At 37.5% G+C, this 18245-nt stretch overlaps 1 protein-coding gene across 2 annotated transcripts in view; it reads left to right on the top strand.

Annotated features, from left to right (window-relative positions):
• The window catches only part of AP3B1 (adaptor related protein complex 3 subunit beta 1), a 227847-nt gene that overhangs the window by 173227 nt on the left and 36375 nt on the right, over window positions 1-18245 (top strand). The gene's annotated exons all lie outside the window — the stretch shown is intronic.

The following is an 18245-nucleotide window of genomic DNA, read 5'->3' as shown; positions in this document are numbered from 1 at the left end:
GGTGTGAAAGGGGGCTGGCCCTTCATAAAACGTCAACTTTGTCGGTGGGTGATGACACAGTGTGAAGCCTCACACAGGTCTTGTGCAGCGGCAGTGCTGCTCCAAGTAGTGATTCTAAATATGAATTAGAAATTAAGACATGGCTTTGTGACAGAGATGTGTTCTGTGCCAGGAAAAACGCCTATTTTACTTCTGGGGATTGCATCAAACAACTTAGTCACAGGAGCAAATTATAGGTAGATTGTGAATATAGGTCAGCCACTGTCAATTTAATCTTAGACCCTCTATCATATTTGATTTGAATCAGAAATTTCCCCAAGTTTTTTGGAAAGAAAGAAAAGAATTTGAAGTTTTGTGTAGCTTCATTTGCTAAAACCCTTAGATGTACCACCCAACAAGTTTGAATGCCTTGCTCATTTTAAACACTGAGGGAAAAAGTAAAACAGTTTAAAGAAAATTCAGAAATTACTGCCTGAATTCTTTTTAATATTTCTTCCTTAGAAAACAGTACCATTTAATTAATTTTTAAAAGAATATTGCACATCTGGAGAGAAGGTTATCAATTCATCAGTCTTTCAATAAATAGGTAGAAGGAATCATAACATACCTTTTTTTTTTAATTACTTGACCAGATTGTGTGTATTCTGAAACTCACCAATGTGCTCTTCAAGAGTATATTTTATAGATATGTGGCTCAATACTTATTTCAAATCTTTCAACCAAAGAAGTGCTATTATATATCAAGTGGCAGTGAAATGATCTGAGCAGGTGTCAGATTAAACATAAAAATTACGTATCATAGTTGTATGAAATTTCTTAGCTATCTCAGATCTCCAAGAAGAGTTTGGATAGAATAGTTAATATAGGTTAAAGTTCTTTACATTCTTTGCAGACTCCATATCTGTATGGATGGTGCTAGTTCTCTTATGCCCCTAGTAAAAAGCTTTGGAGGTTATCGTTTTCTTATGATAAGTTTTTTTGTGTGTTTGTTTTAACTATGAACATTCTGTTAGTAAACATGAAAGGAGTGACTTCCACATTCTGAACATTATGGTGTGAGCTACATCAAATTAAAACAGTGAGCCGTGGTTACAGTTTTGAACACATCTCACAGTCTTTTGGAAACAGACGATGAACAAGAGTACAATAGCACATGAACAGTGCTGCCATGGAGGTGTGTGTAAGGTGTCTTAGGTCGCTGACAGAGGAAATTACTAATGCTGCTCAGTCTTCAGGGAAGAATCCTTTTGTCTTGGATGGTTAATACTGAATGCCTTCCATAAAATAATTTAGTTGTGGAATTACCACCAAGAAGCAGTCTGTCATTGTACGTATATTTCTGTCAAACCAACACAGACTGAGTTGAGTTTCTTCTGAACAGTATTTGCTTATAGTTGCGGTGGTTTCACTTTTCTCGTGTGGACTTGATTGCATGAGCACCCACTGGTACACCTTCATTATTTATCCCAAGATTTATGTTGTTAACTTTTACATGAGTACTGTAAAAGGGTTAAGAATCCTGATTCGGAGACTCAGTATAGCCTTTTTAAAAATCTGACTTTTTATTGTACTTGTTTCAGAAAAAGATGGTGATAGAAAAAATTGTTAGCATTTTAAAGAGGTGCTCCAGAATTATCACTCTTGTAATACCTGCCCTGTCCTTCTCTAACCTAGCCCCACCCTCTTGTATTTTTCTTGGTTCCTTCATTTTCCTCCATGGAAACTTGGCTGCCTTGGGAATTGTCTCTCAAGTGTCTACTACTATAATCCCTTTCTGCTTGTATAGAACTCATACAGAATGTTTCTGTATGTATATTTTATGAGAAAAACTAACACATACTAACTAAAGAGTGTTAAGAAGTAGTCTTAGATAATATTCAGAACATTAAATTGGAGCCTTTGGAAAACAGTTCATCTTTTATTTTTTTCACTGGTTCTCAGCACCTATCTGTTAACCAAATGGATGAATCTCATTAAAAATATAGAAAGAATATTAGGGGAGGTGAATTTCTTATAAACCAGACCTCCAAATGATTCTGACAAGTAACTGTTGGGTTTGAAAGCCACTCAAATTTATTAATAACTATGCTAGTTGGATCTTAAGTCCAATGGGAAAATACCATAGGGAAAGCAGAATTTTTTGATTCCTCTCAGATCACAGATCAGCCATTGAAAGATGAATGCAAATAAATATACCATAGACTCCACAGATGGGTTTTATAACACAAGAATTTAGAACAGTAGTTTCCAAATAGATATCATAATTGCTTTATTAGTTTCCTATTGCTGCTACATTACCACCAATTTAGTGGTGTATAACAATGCAAATTTATTATCTTATAATTCTGGAGGTCAAAGTCCAAAATGGGTCTCACCAAGCCAAAATTAAGGTGTTAGCACAGCTGTGTTTTCTTCTGGAAGTTCTAAAGAAAAATTATTTTCCTTGCCTTTCCAGCTTCTAGAGGCTGCCCACATTCCTTGGCTCATAGCCTCCTATATCTTCAGAGCCATCAATGACTGAGTTGTCTTTACACCACATCCCTATGACACTGACTTCCTGCCTCCTGGTTTCCCTTACGGGATCCATATGGTTATGGTAGCCCACGTAGACAACCCAGGAAAATCTCATCTCAAAATCAGCTGTTTAGTCATCTTAATTCTCCCCTGCCATGCATCATTACATATTTATAGATTGTGTGGGGGAGACTCAGATCCTTTTGGGAATCCATTATCTGTGTATCACCTCATGTATAGCACCTTTGGGGAGAAGAAGATGACTCAGATATTCATTCCTCATCTTTCAAGTGGAAGAGTGGAAGGGTAAGGCCATGGCATCAAGGTGGGCTTTCTGATGCAGAGCCAGAGCCTGACACCACAGATAAGCATGTACTCCAGGATCTTGATGTTGATGGTGATCACTCGCTATTCCTAAAATTCAAATGGAGCCCTCCTGTGGGGATTATGGCCAGCTACCTAACCAAGCAATTCTTATTTGTGGCGGTTTTACTTAATTCTGGTCAGTTAGTTCAGTCACTCAGTCGTGTCCAACTCCTTGCAACCCCATGGACTGCAGCACACCAGGCCTCCCTGTCCATCGCCAATTCCTGGAGTTTACTCAAACTCATGTCCATTGAGCCAGTGATGCCATCTAACCATCTCATCCTCTGTCGTCCCATTCTTCTGCTGCCTTCAGTCTCTCCCAGCATCAGGGTCTTTTTTAATGAGTCAGTTTTTTCTTCGCATCAGGTGGCCAAAGTATTGCAGTTTCAGCTTCAGCATCAGTCCTTCCAATGAATATTCAGGACTGATTTCCTTTAGGATGGACTGGTTGGATCTCCTTGCGGTCCAAGGGACTCTTCAAGAGTCTTCTCCAACACCACAATTCAAAAGCATCAATTCTTCAGCGCTCAGCTTTCTTTATAGTCCAACTCTCAGATCCATACATGACCACTGGAAAAGCCATAACCTTGACTAGACGGACCTTTGTTGGCAAAGTAATGTCTCTGCTTTTTAATATGCTGTTTAGTTGGTCATAACTTTTCTTCCAAGGAGCAAGCGTCTTTTAATTTCATGGCTGCAGTCACCCAGGAGCACTCAAATTAAGAGAAATTTGAAATTTTTCAAATCAGTCCTATCAAATTAAATTTTATACATCTATATTTTCCTGTTGCTGTCTTTTTGATGCTTTTTTAAGTCAGAATTTTTATTTCAAAGTTTTCACCAATTTCCATTTATTAGAATCTATTATATTAGCATTTCTCAGTGAAACATTGATTTATCTCAATAGGTAATGGAAGTATGTCTCAAAACATGCCTTTTTATGCAGAAATTTTAAGACTTTTAAAACGTAAGTATTATCACATAATTATAGGCACAAATAATTGTGCTATTAAGGCAACAGAGAATTCTAAAGTTATACTTTTTTAAATCATGCAAGGAAATTATTGTCTAGATAGCACTTTTCTGCTTATATGGTTCATAAGAATAAACTTAAGTAATCTTATTAAAGTTATAAAGTTAAATAATAATATGAAAATTAAATTACAAAGAATGTCAAAACGGAATGTGACTCACATCATTTATGGACTGGATTTGGTCAGGAGCAGTTGAATAGAGCAGTTGGAACTTTAGCTAAACATTGTATTATGGTTAAAATTTGATATTTAATCAAATCATATGATTTATTAGAGTAAATCATAAGTAAAAATGATTTGAGCAGATCATAGAACTAACAAGTGAGTTCTTTGTGCAAGACTGGCAAAAAATAGGGATACACTGAAATTTAGAACTAAAGTGCAGTGTGTTTGGAGGACTCTGCTTAGGTTTTTTTTAAAGGTTTATTTTTTTCATCAAAGTGTTGTAGGAATTTCTGTTTTTAAAATGAAAGGACACTTATGAAAAAAACACAGCATAAGAAATTAAAAGTTTTTTCCTATTTTATGATGATACCCCTGGGGTTAGTACTTTCTCTTTTTGGTATGTTAGGTGAAAGATAATAAAAGCTAACCTATCTCAAAGCTTACTGTGCTTTGAACCGAATAGTTGAGTTAGATTTTCCTCTCCCTGAGAGCTGAATAAGGAAAGGAACTCTTAGGCGTCCACTACTGTCTCCTAGTGAAGTAGAGTCTGAAATTAGAGGGGTAGTGGGGAGAAATAATTTAATAACATAGCAGAATAGGAGTTAGATTTTGCTGTAAGTTGGGTGGGAGAATTAAGTAGCAGTGGGCAGCAGGATAACATTGTCGTGACTTAGTTATGACTCCTCCCTGTTTGCATGGTCTCCTCTTTAGGACACGCTTAGAGACAGCAAGCGGTAGGTACCATAGCGCAGTGAAAAGGTGGGTGGCCAGTGTAGAGCCGCACTCAGAGCACAGTGCTCTCTGCCGCGCTCTCAGAGGTGGATTTACTCCTCAACATCAAGGTCTTTTAAAGCAGCGCATCATCCTCCATCCAGCAAGCGTCTGCCATAGCCAATAATATGTCGGCCTGTCCATTTTCCGTTTGTAGTACAAAATAAATGAAAGCCAAGGACATTACAATTGGGAGGGAAGGAGAACTATTATTTAAAAGGCTTTTAAATGATGTCACTATATATTCTTTTAACAACATCCTCTAAAAGCCTTTGAAAAAATAGTCCCTGCCCCCTCAGTTGTTAACAAAGACCAGGCTAGGGCCTGCTCTTTAAAAGGCTGTTAAATGGTGACACTATATTTTTTAATATCAACATCATTTAGAAACCTTTTAGAGAACAGTCCTCGTCACCCACAACTAACAGAAAAAAAAAAAAAAGGACATGGGGGAAGGGATTACTTTTTTAAAGGCCTTTGGATGGTACTATCAATAAATACAGCAATATTGTTTTAAAAGCCCTTTTCCAATGGTGATTCAGTTTTTTGATATGTACTTTTAACCTCAAGACCCTATGTTATCAGACAGATTGATGTTTTAACGTTGACTGAAAACTCAATTTACTAACAATCCCAGTAATGCCTTTTATTGAACAGTTTAAAAATCAATTTCACATATACAATCTCACATTATCCTCAGAACAACTCGGCAAAGTAGACAGGATATGTATAATTAGCCCCATTTTACAGAAGAGAAAAGCAGAAACCAAGTGAGGTGGTGATTTGGCTAAGTTTTCACTACTAACATATGGCTGAGTTGGAGCCGTAACCCCAGTCCTAACAGTTTGATCTAGTGCCCCATCCAGTGCCTCTGGTCACCTTCGCTACTCTTTTTTTAAGTGATATTCTCCATTGCTCTTTTCAATATGTACACTGAGAGTTAATTCTTCATAGCTAGCATAAAAGTGGAATTCTATAATTTCAGTACCGAAGGTAGATGGTAGGAGTCTTATTAATATCGTACTCAGATGAAGTAAAGAGGTATAAATATCTCAAAGCATAGTAGTCTTCCTATGATGTTAGGGCATTCAGACTTATCTGAGATTGTGCATTGCATCATAAATTTTGTGTGCTTATGAAGTTATCACTTGAAGTTCATTTTCAGGTATCTAGTTTATTATATAACTGATAATTTAAAAGTCTATAATCTCCTTTTATTGATTTGCTTCTGAAAGTTATTCTGCTGACTAAGGATACTGATTCATAATTAAGACCATCAGATTCTCTCAGTTATCTTCAGTCTTTGAAAGAAATCATAAATGCTGGTTGCTCTCACTTCCTCTAGTTCTCTGAAGAAGAGGAAGAAGTTTCCCCACTAGCTTTCAGGAATGACCTTTATTTCCCTTTATCACAAGGAATGCTTTCTGTTTATTGAAAAAGGTAAAGAATCGTAGATTATTTATTGCTTAACAGAAAGGACAGTTAAAAGTAGTAAATTCTGATCTTTGTTCTGCCAGTGTTTTTTTCCTTTTGCTAATAAACGTTGTCTTTAATGATAACTAAAGACGAGTACTTTCAGCTCCAAAACACTTTCCTATGTAGTATCTCACTGAATCCTTATAAAACAGTCCTACAAATTAAGTAGTGTTACCCTTTATTTTCTTCCCCGATGGCTCAGTGGGTAAAGAATCCATCTGCAGTGCAGGAGACACAGGGGACGCAGGTTTGATCCCTGGGTGGGGAAGATCCCCTGGAGGAGGAATTGGCAGCCACCTCCAGTGTTCTTGCTCCATGGACAGAGGAGCCTGGTGGGCTCCATGGACAGAGGAGCCTGGTGGGCTACACAGAGTCGGACATGACTGAGCACGTGGCACATAGCACCCTTTATTTTACAAATTCTGGCTCAAAGAAGTTAAGAGTTTTCTTCTCATCAGTAACTTTAAGTTCTTCTAACCTAAAATTTAGTGTTGTCTTTCTTACCACTGCCAGCAGTGGCTCTACCTGACAAGAAGGGAACCATAGCCTTTCTTGCTTCTGAAGGGAAAGGTTTCGTATGCCAAGCATAGGGGTAGCCTGAGAAGACTTGAACTGGTACAGATGCAGGCAGAGTCCCCGGTCCTCGGATTTGAGCCACAAAAATTTATACTCAGTTGACTTTACTGAAAGTAAAGGTGGATCATCAGAGGCTTTGCTGCTATAGACATGTACTCCAGAGACTCTAAGGGTCCTGTGTCATGACCCACGGTCTCTCTCATCAGAGGCTTTGCTGTCACAGACGCGGACTCCAGAGGCTCTTAAGTTTCCTGTGTTGTAACCCACGGTCTTGTCCCCATCCCTACCTCCTCACTGGAGAATATAAAACATGGGCTTGGCAAAAAAAGTTTGTTCGGGTTTTTCTATAACATCTTGCAGGAAAACCTGGACAAACTTTTGGCTAACCCAGTATCTGTACAGGAAAAAGTATGTGTGTGTGTGACAAGAGAGAGCTAGCTACCTAGTTCTTTGCTCTCAGAGAACCCATTTCCCCAAACTTGCCCTACATCAGGAATTCCTCAGCACCTTATAGTTTGTCCGGTTGGCATCTCTGATGTAAAAAGGATCCTTTTCTTCTTTGTTAGATTCGAGGAAAGTGTGCCTGCAGAGACCTGCTACTTAAAATGAACAGAGCAGTAATAAAAGTGCCTTTCCAGCTTGTCCATCCACTAAGGCATCCTTCTTTTCCTTCCTTGCGGACTTCATCTAGATGACATCCCCATCCCTCTGTCTCCTAAGTTACCGTTCATTTCAGTGCAAGCATCATGGCCAGTTTTTAGATGCCGTTGGCCCCATTTGTGAAATTAATATGTGGAACAGCCACCACTCCCCTCACATACCTTAATAAAGTACTATTATAAAGCCTGGCTTTCCCCCTTAGGGTTTCCCTTTGGCTCTTGCTGTCCTATATATAGTAGATACTGTCAGCATGACCTCACTCAGAATTCTCTAGAATTCTTTGACAAAATCATTATTAACAGCAAGATGGCTTGTGTGAAGCTCCCAGATGTTGCATTGGGCCATTCCCTTTCCATCCTTATGTTCCTTCCTCTCCTGAGGCCCATTCCATCATCTTACACCCTCTTCCTTCCCTTGTTATTCTCGTCTTGGGATCTATTCATCACTTGCCTCCATTCAGTAAAGATCTTGGTGTCTTTCACGTAATCTCTCCAGCCCCACATCTCCCAGGAAGGTCTCACTGTGTATACTATCAACCTGTGACATATGTAACCTCACAGACTCTTTGATCTGTTCCATTCCAAATTTTGACCTGTACAGAATTTCAACCAGATACTCTCTTATTTCAACTCTGAAGTTATGTCTTACTCTCATACTTGTGCCTGTTACGTTAACACCTTCAGTCCCTTCACTCCTCCCATATTTAGCCTAGATTTACAACAACCCTGAAAGATAGATGGTAGCTTCCCCATTTCACAGATGTGAAAATTGAGGTCTCTAGAGTATGAGTAACTTTTTAAATGTCATAGGCTTAGTAAGTTGCAGAGCCAGAGGTTCAACTCCTCTATCTGGCTTCAAAGCTTAACACTTTCTACCCACTTCCTCACTGAGCATAGAAGGGAGGTACAGTCTACAACAGTCCATGGTACAGGTTGCAGTGGGAAGAGTCAAGAGATAGGGAGGCCAGTTTGAATGGGCAAGCAGAAATAAGAGGTGAGCAAAGATTGGGAGGTACAGCAAATCATTAATTATGATTAAAGATTTCCATACTGTTTGAAATTGTTTTCAATAAACTGCACTTCTTTTGCAATTTTAAATTTTAAAAATGTTTTAATGTTTTAAGTGTCACTGATGACTTGAACTAAGCTGGTGGTAGACAGCAGAAAAGAAGATATTGAATACAAGAGACATCAGACTTCTCAAGTAATTATTGAAGGGAAATAAGGATGTCAAACACGATGCCATAGTTCAGTTCTGAGCTTGGTTCAAAAGGAAGAGGGCCTACCATTTTCTTTTTTCATATGATGTCATTGATATTATCAGAAAGCAGGTGAACTACTAAGATCATATGATTATCATATCTGTCAGATAACCACACATAATTGTTCTGTTCTTGTGTAAAATGCTCTGGTTCTGACGAAATTTATTGTCGCCCATCATTGGGAGGTTTATGCTAAACAGTTTGGAAACCAGATTATTTTGTTTTTATTAGCACCCTACAGTCAGTCCATGAGGTCGCAAAGAGTCGGACACGACTGAGCGACTTCACTTTCATTTCACTTTAAGCCAGAAGTCAGAAAGGAAATATGAAAAAGAAAAAAAACAGTCGAATAGTATAACATATCTCTGTCCATTTTTCTGGAACTATTTCTCTTTGAAAGTGGTATATATAATATATAAAACTTTATAAAAGTTTATATACATCATTCTGGATTTCAGATTTATTAAAAAGTAGAATATTGACAGTGAGGCTTATAGGTTTTCCTTTGGGGAGAGGAAAGAATAGGATATTATTATAAACTGATTTTACTTTCCTCTCAACAGCTGTGGAAACAGAATACATCCTATATGGGAGTCAGCAAACATTTTGTAAAGGGCCAGAGAGTAAATATTCTCAACTTCACAGACCACAGCCATTCAACTCTGCCACTGTGGCAAAGCAGCCAGAGACAATATAGAAATGAATGAATGTGGCCGTGTGCCAGTAAAACTTTGTGGACATTGAATTTTAATTTCTTATCATTTTAGTGTCACAAATGTTATTTCTTTTTATTTTTTCAAACATTTAAAAACATAGAAGCCATTCTTAGCTCACAGGCTACACAAAAGCAGTGGACTAGTTTTGATTGACAGGCCAAGTTTGCTAGATCCTACTTAACACCATGCATGAAGTAAGGTTCTCACTAAATGTTTGTTGATAATGTACTCAGCTCTTTCTGCAAATACACTTTTATTTGTTATGAAAATAAGAGGTGAATATACTGATGACTAAAATAAGAGTAATTAGTGCAATCATTGATACTTTCTAGAGTACCTTAATTTACATATACAAGGAAGAAGTTACCTTTAGAATTATAAACCATTTATTTAAAGTCATATTTGATGGAAAAATATATATTTACTTGAGTCTTATGTATACAGTTCTAGCTAACAGTTAAGCAACTTTGCCCTTTGCTTTTTTTTTTTTTAATTGAAGGATAATGGCTTTTATAGAATTTTGTTGGTTTCTGCCAGACATCAACATGAATCAGCCATAGGTATACTGCCGTTTGCTTTTTTAAATCCTGTACTAGATGCTAGGGGGCTTCCCTGGTGGCTTATGGTAAAGAGTTCACCTGTCAGTGAAGAAGACACCATTTCGATCCCTGGTTCAGGAAGATCCCCTGGAGAAGGAAATGAGAACCCACTCTAGTATTTTTACCTGGAAAATCCCATGGACGGAGGAGCCTGGCAGGCTTTAGTCCATGGGGTTGCAAAAGGGTCAAACCCAAATTAGCAGCTAAACAGCAACTAGGTACTGGTGTGTGAGTGTGTGTGTATTCTCAGTTATGTGGGGGTCTTTGTGACTCCCTGGACTATTTAGCCTGCTAAGCCCCTCTGTCCATGGAATTTTCCAGGCGAGAATATTGGAATGGGTTGCCATTTCCTTCAGGGAATCCTCCCGACCCAGGGATCGAACCCTTGCATCTCTTGTATCGGCAGACAGATTCTTAACAACTGTGCCACCTGGACGCAATACTAAATATTAAAATGGGCTCACTTTCTATAGTTTACTGGGCAAATAAAGCAATACTCTAGCTTTCTGCATTACGGTTCTTACCAGTTGAGATTTACACTGGTTTAAAAAGTGCTAATTTTAAAGATGAAACTGCATCTCTACAACTATTTTCTGGTTATTTTTTAATAAATCATATACCTAAATATATACTGCTGTAAAATAAACCAAACAAAATTAGATACAAAGAAAGTATTTTATGTACTATAGACCTTTATATTTTTGAAGTCCAAAAACAGAGTAGATCGATAATATTTAAAAATGATTAAGTGTCTGAATGTGGATTAAAGCAAAAGACTAGAAGACATTGTTTTCATAAAGCTTTATGTGGAAGTGTCGTCTCTGAAATAGTAATGCAGATGTTGAACAAGGTTTATTCTTAGGCACTTACTTGATACTCCCTGTTTTATTTTCAATTCTCATTTAAATTTTATAATTCAATCATTTTGAAAGAAGTTTTACAACTTTAATCTTAATAATCTCAAAAAAAAAAGCAGACATGCTATGTCATAAAATAACTATTAGTGACTAGTTTGTGTCCTATAAATCTAACTTGAGTTGATAATATGGTCCATTACCAGCTAACTGCACAGAGTATTTTTCATTTTACACTCTTCAGTTACTTTTTAGTGAAGTGTTAAAAAATATGAAGCTTTTCTCCTCTCTAAAATTGCACGCTGTCTGTCTGTTATTAGGGAGATAACAGCTCTTATAAATGTTTCAGCAAGTGCTAAGTAGACAGTTATGTGCGCTCTCATTCCACGCTTATTTGCTTACTGTAATAAACTGATAAAATATGTGTGGTTTGTCTCTGTGTGTCTACAGGCATCATGAGTCACATAGATTTCCTTTAGAAATAATGTTGTGTCTGCAGAATTGATTGGTTATTTTCATAAACCATCTAAAGGTACACAAATGACTTTTATTATTTAAACATATGCTGTGTAAAGATTTGTGAGGATTATCTCACTGTTACTTGATGCTTTTTGTTCTGTTAACTCTAGAAGGGGGCTTTATATTTTAGAGTTATTACAGTTACTGAGCTAATTACCTTCTCAGGAATCATAGTGAGGATAACACATATCATTTGCTTATAGTACAGCTAAATTTTTAATTCTTTGAACATTTGCAATTAAATAATTAAATCAAAACTTTAAAAATACTGTCTTTAATACTATCCTCTTTATACAAGTTTCAATATTTAATGGAAAATAATGCTTTTACATGAACTGGATACTTTAAGAATTAGTGTTTGTATCATAGAAATCCTTCTAATTATTAAATTGTTCTTTGTGTGTGCCTTTAAGAAATACGGTATTTTTCATTTGTGCGTAATTATATGCACTAGGAAATTTTTAGTCAAGTCATATTCTAAAACCGACAAATATTAATATTGATAATCTTCACTTATCAACACAGTAAGCTCCCTTTTGAAAGACCGTTAATATTTTTAGGAACAGTGTTATAGTTAAGCACTCAGCATTTGTTAAGTATAATTATGACCAATACTAGTAGTATATTATCTGTAGATCTCTGTAGACATTTAAAGTAGAAAAATTATACTTTGAGTTCTACAAATGGGTACAGTTGTGTTTTATAAGTTGAACATAAAATCAATGAATAAATGGAGAGACAGATAATAAACATTGCAAATAAGCAAATTATGTGATTATGTGTATTGTATCTGAGAAGGTATTAAGTGACTATGAAAAAAGAAGAAAGGGGAATCAGAAGGAAGAGATGCTAATGGGTTAAACCTCATTAAGAAGGAAACATTTGAGCAAAGGTGTGTCAGCATTGAGCCATATGAGTATTTGGAGATAGTGCATTTTAGGAGGAGGGACCCAGTGCCAAGGCCCTGGGTGGGAGGCTTACTGGTGTGTGCAAGGAGTGGGAAGGGTGTCGGGGTGGCTGGAGTGAAGGGAGTTGTGGGTTCAAAAGTAACAGGAAATGAGGTCAAAGAAACACAATGGGGCCAGGCCATACGGGGCCTTAGCGGCCTTTATAAAAGTTTTTAGGTCTCATTTTCAATGAAATTGGGAGCCACTGAAGGGTTTTGAACAGAGAGGTGACATGATGTAACTTTATTTTAACTGATTCTTGCTGGCTTCTGTTTTCAGTATGTGCTCTGTAGGATGCAAGAATAGGAGCACGGAGACCAACTAGAAGGCTATAGGAGTAATCCAGATGTGAGGTTGTGGTCTCTCACCTTTCTCCCCAAGATACCCATGGGAGACATAGAAGTCAGAGAACAAAGACAGGCAAACCGGTCCTTTATTAGCCGGGGTTTTGCTCTGTAACCTCAGCATAGAACTTCAGTGAGTAGTATGGGCACATCAAGAATTCCTCTTCCCTGAAGAGAGTAGCCTTGAACCAAAGCAGGCTTTTAGATTGAACCGTAAGAATTGCTAATTCCACTCTTTTTTTTTCTCTTTATTTTTTGAGGTATAGTTGATGTACAAAATTATTTAAGTTTCAGATGAACAATATAGTGAATCAGTTTTTAAAGGTTATACTCCATTTATAGCAGTTATAAAATGTTGGCTGTATTCCCTGTGTTGTATGATATACCCTTGGAGCTTATTTAATTCATACATATTAGTCTGTACCTCTTAACCTCCTACTCCCATCTTTCCCCTCTCCTTTCCCTCTCATCATTGGTTACCACTAGTTGTTCTTTATACCTGTGAGTCTACTTTGTTTTTGTTATAGTCACTAGTATGTTTTCTTTTTTAGATTCTACATATAGTATTCGTCTTTTTTTGTTTATTTCACTTAACATAAAACCCTCCAAGTCCATCCATGTTGTTGCAGATGACAAAATTTTTATTCTTTTTTATGGCTGAGTGGTATTCCACTGTGTGTGTGTGTGTGTGTGTGTGTGTGTGTGTGTGTGTGTATGTGTATACACACACCACATCTTCTCCATCCATTCATCTATTGATAGACATTTTGGTTACCTCCAGATCTTGGCTATTGTAAATATGTTGTTAAGAACATTGAAGTGCATGTAGTTTTTCAAATTAGTGTTTTCTTTTTTTTTTTGGATATATATCTAGGAGTGGAATGTCATATGGTAGTTCTATTTTTAGTTTTTTGAGAAACTTCTTATTATTTTCCACCAATTTACATTGGTGGAACACAACAATTGTTGGTGAGGATGTGGAGAAAGGGGAACCTGTCTACACTGTTGGTAGGAATGTAAATTGGTGAAAAATAATATGGAGGTTTCTCAAAAAGCTAAAAATAGAACTGCTATGTTATGTTCCACTCCTGGGTACATATCCAAAAAAATAAAACACTAATTTGAAAAACTACATGCACTTCGGTGTTCATAGCAACATACTTAAAATAGTCAAGGTCTGGAAGCACCCAAAATGTCCATCAGTAGATGAATGGATAGAGAAGATGTGTGTATTCTGATAGTTGTGAAGTGATATCTCATTGTGGTTTTAATTAGCATTTCTCTTATAATTAAAGATGTTGAGTATCTTTTCATGTTCCAGCTGGCCATCGGCATGTTGTCTTTGAAGAAATGTTTATTCAGATCTTCTGCCCATTTTTTAATTGGGTGGTTTGTTTTTTTTGATGTTGAATTGTATGAGTTGTTTCTGTATTTTGGTTATTAACTCCTTATCAGTCATGTCATTCACAAATATTGTCTCCTGTCCAGTAGATTATCTTTTCGTTTTGTCAAAGGTTCCTTTGCTGTGCAAAAGCTCTTAAGTTTAACTTAGTCCCATTTGTTTGTTTTTGCTTTTATTTCTTTTGCTCTAATTCAACTCTTTGATCTATAGAATTGTTAGGTTCATATGGTTGAACCGAATCAGATGCCATGCATGAGTTTCACCATAACATCTGTCCCAGGGCTTTAGGGGAAAGAATGAGAAAGTACATTCTCCCATTATGATTTTATTCCCCAGTCCCCAGTTAGCATCCTGAACTCTGACTAATCCTGATTAGTAGTTGAGTTGGGGGAGTTAAATGACAGAAACGGAATTTGAACTGGCTTAAACTAAAGAAAAGGGGCAGGGGGTTCCACTTCCTAGATTATTTTACAGAAAGCCACACTTCAGAAATGGTAGGAACATGTCATCTCTAAGAACCATCCAGACCAGAGATACCAGCAGGACTCCCTGTCTCTCAGCTGTGCTTTGCTTTATTTCTTGCTGAGCAATACAGCAGGAAGTGTGGCCACAGACATTAGAGTTTTAAATCTCAGACTTTTAGCTACTTGAGAGAGATTGACTCTACTTCCCAAGTGCCAAGTCCAGAAGTCCTAGAAAAGGCACTCATTGGGCCAGGTGTCCATTCCTGAACCTTTCCTTAATGTGGTCAGATCGTGAGTTGGTGTGAGAACATGCCAGCTGCATCAGGAACTGAATGGCAGCGTTCTTAGAAGATGGTCGGATGTGTTAGGCAGTCCCGGACATAACCTCTATAGGTAGAGCGCTGGGGAGAAAGCGCCTTTGAAAGACTAGCCTTCAGTCTTCAACCAGAGAAAAGCAATCCTGAAACATTGAATCCTGATTCCTCAATGTCTGTCCTAAAACTTATATGATACTTTGTTGTCAGCCATCAGAAGACATCATAAGACATCAGAAACCCATAGAAATAATTGTCCAGGTTACAAAATCAACTTTTACAAAGGAAAGTGAAAAGAAAAAAGTAGCTTCTCCTATATAAGGACTTCCCTGGTGGCTCAGAGGGTAAAGCGTCTGCCTTCAATGCAGGAGACCTGGGTTCGATCCCTGGGTGGGGAAGATCCCCTGGAGAAGGAAATGGCAACCCACTCTAGTATTCTTGCCTGGAAAACCCCATGGATGGAGAAGCCTGGTGGGCTACAGTTCATGGAGTCACAAAGAGTCGGACACGACTGAGTGACTTCACTTCACTTTTCTCCTATATAAAATAGGCTTCTCAGTAGCAAAGCTTGCTAGCCCAGGCAGTACCATTGTGAACATTCTGTAAAGTGTAAGCTAGATTTTTAGCTCATATCCCCGTCTCAGGCAGTTACAGCTGTCCAGCTGTACATGATAGTCCTACTCAGTGTTAATTTAGCTCTTTGGGGTAAGTGGATCTGGGAATTGTTGAGTGACCAAAAAATAAGGAAATGAATAGGTATCAAAGAACTGTGAAGGGTATGAGATGTTGCCTCACTTGCAGGTTAACAAATGAGCCTGAGACAGTTTCATGGCTACTGACAGAAGACACAGACTCCTGTGTCAAAGGCAAAGTACAGTTTATTACTCACAGCAGTAGCAATAGCCAGGGGAATATCGTTATTACCACTTCCCCAGTTTTCACAGGGTGACAGGATGAATGCTAGATATGAGTGCACCTGCAGTGTGTTGCTTTAGAGAAGGAGATTTTTAGCATAAAAGATCCAAGCCTTTTATAAGGGTCTTTTGGTAAACCTGTTCAACCTTTGTGCCAGAGTGGAGGCACTGAACCTGTTTCCAAAGACTGTTTGCTATACATCCTGGAAAAGATTTTCAGGAGCAAAGCTGTTTATTAATGCCTTTCCTTAGAAGCTGTGCAGAACTGTGAGAGAATATGGAGAACTATTCCTCAACAACTGGAGAAGGAAGGATGTAACATTGTGCCCTTAGGTCAGGGGTCAGCCAACTTTTTCTGTAATGGGTCCAGATAGTAAATATGTTAGGTATTGGAAGTACTCAGCTCTTCCACCATAGAGCAGAAGAGCAACCATCCACAGTATGTCAAAGAATGCAAATGGCTGTGCTCCAATAAAACTTTATGAAACAGGCAGCAGGTCATATTTGGCTTGTGGGCCAAAGATGGTCTGTTTTGTTCAGACTTTTCAAGTATCCTTAAACTTAAATCCTCATTTTCACAGCCCCAGCCTAGGTCATTCTCTAATTAATTTACCTTTTACTATTGTTTTAGCAGTTAGTAAAATAATCATTATTTATCAATTGTGAAGTCAGAAAAGCCATCTTAGAATATAAGCACCGACAGATCATATGTGTACTTCTGGAGTATAGGTAACTAATCTGATATACAAAATGTTGAACTAAAGTCTTATTTTCTTGTCAGGATTAATTGTATTACATGTGGAAATTGGCAAAGGATTTATGGAACCTACTGGTTTTATTGAACAAAATATCATCTATGTAGTTAAGATATTAGAGGAGATTCACTAATTGTGACTTGTATGAACTTAAAAAATAGGTTAGAAAAAATAGTCATTCTCATTTAGCCTGTCTCTGTAGTTAAAAAAAAGCTATATTATTACCCTCTAAATGCCATTTAGGAGCTATTTACTGTGCAAGAAAACAGGAGGCTTCTTTGCATTATTGTAGATAAACTTGGAGGGTTGTTAGGGAGGACCTTTTTAGATGCTAACTTCATTAATTAAAGAGTGCTTCTTGAATTTGGCTAAGTGTAGAAAGAATGAGTGAAGACGGTTACACTATTTTTCTTCCATTGCTGCACACTGCTTTAGCATCATTTTAACTATCATAATAAAGGTGCAGAATTTTGAGACAAAGTAGAATATATATATATATATATATTTGGATCATGTGTCCCAGAACTAGATTAAGAGAATTCAATAAACCATCTAAGACACTTTGATAGCTCTTAAATGACATAAGGCATGCCTTCAGAGAACCTTATATGATGTCTAGAGTGCTAATTCCTGGCTGCATGTAACTCCAGATTCCTGCTTCTTTTCTGCTTTTCTATGTAACTCTTGGATTTTTGTTGATGCATTTTAAATGATTAGTATTATTATTAAGCTTTTTATATATCAGATGTCAGCGACATAGTGAACCTGTTGAACAGGTTAAATTATAATAGGAAACCTGGTTTGGGAGAGTGCACTTGTTAGGAACAAATCTTGACTGCTGCTGCTGCTAAGTCGCTTCAGTCGTGTCTGACTCTGTGCGACCCCATAGACGGCAGCCCACCAGGCTCCCCCGTCCCTGGGATTCTCCAGGCAAGTGTACTGGAGTGGGTTTCCATTTCCTTCTCCAAGGCAGTAAAGTGAAAAGTAAAAGTGAAGTCCCTCAGTCGTGTCCGACTCCCAGTGACCCCATGGACTGCAGCCTACAAGGCTCCTCCGTCCGTGGGATTTTCCAGACAAGAGTACTGGAGTGGGGTGCCATCACCTTCTCTGGTTTAATTACAAATTGTTTTTTTTTTAAAGCCTTCCTATGTCAAGTCGCATGCAATACTTTGAATGGAAAGATAGCCTCCTTATGATTTTAGAATAGACTTTTTTTTTTTTACTTTAATATGCTGCCTTTGATTCCAGTCACAATTGAATTTAGCTCAGAGTCTAAAGTTCAGTGGAAACAGAAACAGGTGATTAGCCAAGAAAATATTGGCAGGGGGCGGGGTGGGTAAAGGAATAAGGGACACTTTATTTTGTCGAACAACTGAATCATATTGTGGGACTTTAAGAAATAAAACTGTGTGGTACTGATTTAGCAGTTCTATCAAGGTTCAGAAATGTCTCCAACTAAATAATTAGAATGTTTGCATTTACAGATCATTGAGGAAAAGCTAGTCATTGAATCATGTACAGATGTTAAGTATTTGGAGGAAAATGATTAAATATAGAGTAAATATACCTAAATTAGTTCCTCATAAATTGAAAAATT

This window comes from Cervus canadensis, chromosome 6, assembly GCF_019320065.1.
Source record: "Cervus canadensis isolate Bull #8, Minnesota chromosome 6, ASM1932006v1, whole genome shotgun sequence".
Classification (NCBI taxonomy): domain Eukaryota; kingdom Metazoa; phylum Chordata; class Mammalia; order Artiodactyla; family Cervidae; genus Cervus; species Cervus canadensis.
Note: the sequence above shows the minus strand (reverse complement) of the source record. Positions and strands in the feature narration are given on the sequence as shown.